This window comes from Staurois parvus, unplaced genomic scaffold (assembly GCF_062004578.1).
Source record: "Staurois parvus isolate SC_StPar_1 unplaced genomic scaffold, SC_StPar_1.0 ptg000029l, whole genome shotgun sequence".
NCBI lineage: Eukaryota > Metazoa > Chordata > Amphibia > Anura > Ranidae > Staurois > Staurois parvus.
In genome coordinates, this window is record NW_028317825.1 from 110,001 (window position 1) to 113,082 (window position 3,082).

A 3,082-nucleotide genomic window follows, 5' to 3' on the forward strand; every position below is an offset into this window, starting at 1 on the left:
CACTCCCAGAAAACGTGGTAAGACGTTTCCTCATGGATGATGCAGAAGGGGCAGTGTCTGTATCTGCTCAGGTTCCTGGCATGCATAAATGTCCTGAGAGGCAACCCCCCTTGGATTGCCATCCATGCCAGGTCTTTGTGCCTGTTGGTAAGAATGTTGGAAGAAACATTCCTCCAGACCACCTTGCAGGTGTCTGAAGGCAGGCCTGGAACTGACTCCAAAATGTCGCTGGCTCGGATGAGCTTGTAGATTGTCTTTGGCTTCCACAAGTCAGGCTTGACTCCCTGCAGCCCTTGCTCCCTGATGAACTTGAAGGTGTCCAAGTAGTACCAAGGAGTGTCCCAGTTGTAGGGGATGGAACTATCCCAAGTGTCCCACCCCAGGGACCTCCAGAGAGGCAACAGGAAGAAGCGAGACATTGCGTTACCGCCAGAGTCCATAGTCCGTCTTGGCAAAGTTCTGCGGATGCAGTTGCAAGCAAAGAACACCCTCAGCTGGGTGGCGATGTCGGGCACGCCCTTACCGCCCTTGAGGGGTTCCTTGAACATGACTGCCCGCTTCACTCTGTCCATCTTGGAGCCCCAGATGAAGTGAAACACCGCCCTGGTGATGGCCTTGCAGGTGTTGACCCGAGGGGGCCAGGCCTGGGCGAGGTACTGCAACACAGGGAGAATCTCGCTGCGGAGTACCAGTGTCTTCCCTTCGATGGTGAGGTCTCTGAGGCTCCAGAGTCCAAACTTTTGGCGCATCTTGGCCAGTCTCTCCTCCCAAGACTTCAGGGCTGCGCCCTCGGCACCAAACCAAACTCCCAAAACCTTCATGAAGTCTGTCTTGATGCCAAAGGGCATGGATGCAGAAGAAGGCAGGAACCACTTTCCGAAGAGCATGATTTCCAACTTCCCGCAGTTGACCTTTGCCCCCGAAGCTTGGCCGAAGTCCTCGCAGGTCTGGACGAGCAGGTCGATGGAGCGCTGGTTGGCACAGAACACCGTCACGTCGTCCATGTAGAGCGAGCACTTCACTTCCCGTCTGTCTGGTCCCGGTGCGGTGATTCCCCCGATCTCTGGATTCCGTCTGATGCATTCGGCGAAGAGCTCTATACAGCAAACAAAAAGCAGAGGTGAGAGAGGACAGCCTTGTCTGACCCCGGAGAGGACCGGGAAGGGGTCAGTCTTCCAGCCGTTCACCTGCACGGAACTACAAATGTCATTATACATGATGTCAACATATGAACAAAACATTTCCCCGAGACCAAACCTGCGCAGGGCTCTGCACATAAACCCATGGGAGACACGGTCAAAGGCCTTTTCCTGATCAAGACTGACCAGGGCCGCGTGCACACGGCGGTTCTTGATGTATTGGACCGTGTCCCGGACAAGCGCTAGGCTGTCCGCAATCCTGCGGCCAGGAATGCCACAAGTCTGATCCGGGTTGATGATCTGTCCGATGACAGCCTTCAGCCTGTTCGCCATGACTTTGGCGAGGATCTTGTAGTCCACGTTCAGGAGAGAGATGGGACGCCAATTTTTCAAATCACATCTCTCCCCCTTACGCTTGTACAGGATCGTGATCATCCCCTCCCTCAACGAAGGAGGCATCTTGCCCTCCACCACCATCTCCTCGTACAGCTCGAGCAGGTCCGGGCCCACGAGGTCCCACAGCGCTACATAGAGCTCCGCTGGGAGACCGTCGCAGCCCGGGGTCCTGCCTTGCCTAAAGGATTTAGCGGCAGAGTGCAGTTCCTCCAACGTCAAGGGGGCGTTGGTGGCCGACAAACCTGCAGGATCAATAGCGTTAGAGATACCTGACAAGAACCTGTCGGCCGCTTCCGAGTTTGTTTCTTTGGGGAGTAGAGGTCGGAGTAGTAGTCGCTGACCACTTCCATCACGGCCTCCTTCCCCTTCTGGAGCGTTCCAGTCTTGTCGCGCAGTTCCGACAGGGGTGTGTGTCCTGAGTGGAGTTTCCTGAAAAAGAAAGAGTTACACTTCTCACCTTTCTCGAGATGCTCCACCTTGGCACGGAAGACAATGTGCCTGGATTCTTCCTCAAAGTGCTTTTTCAAGCACTTCTTGGTGTCCTCCAGGTCTTGCCTCACGTCCCAGCCACAGTGATGGAGGTCCTGCAGGGACTGCAGCTGACGCTGCAGCCTCCTGAGTTCCTTCCTCCTGGCACACACTTGCTGGCGTCCCCTGGCCTGAAAGAAGCTGCGCAGCTTGACTTTCACGAACTCCCACCAGTCGCTTACCTTAGGAAAGAAAGACTTCTCCTCTCGCCAGGCACCGTAGGTTTCCCTGAGCTCCTCTAGCAGTTCCTCATCGTCCAGCAGGGTGCAATTCAGCTTCCAGGAACCTGGGCCCGGGGCAAAGCCCTCTCCCAGATCACCTTGAAAGTGAATGGCCCTGTGGTCAGAGAAAAAGCAGGGAACCATGGAGAACCCGCGGTGCCTGACTGCCTTGGAGGTGAGCACAAAGTCAATCCTGGAGCGCACAGATCCATCGGGGCGGCCCCATGAGTAGTTCACGGAACCGCGCCCCACGGATCCCACTGCGTCTCGCAGGGAAGCCTCCGCAATCATCTCCCGGAGCAGCTTCGAGGTGGCGTCGAGTTTTGCGTACATGCTGGAGCTGCGCCCATCCTCCTCTATCGGACAGTTAAAATCACCGCCGATTACTACTGTTCTCGTTGTGGCGAGTTGCGTCCGCAGGGTTTGGAAAAGTTCCAGCCGCGCGTTCTTTTCCGGGGGGGGCGTACACGTTGATGAGCCTAACGGGCTCCCCCGCCCACGAACCGTCTATGACCAGAAGGCGGCCACAGACGAGCTCATGGACGGAGTCAACAGTGAAACGTCCTCCCCTGATAAGAACCGCAACCCCTGCGGACTTGCAATCGCCACCCCCAGACCAGTAGGAGGGACCGTGGGTCCACTGGGAGGACAAATGAGTGTACCTCCTCAGAGGGGGAAGTGCGCACTCCTGAAGCATGTACACATCACTCTGCTGTGTGGAAAGAAAGGTCAGCACAGTCTGCCTCCTAGACACATCCTTGATGCTCCTCACATTAATGGAAAAGATAGATATCTCAG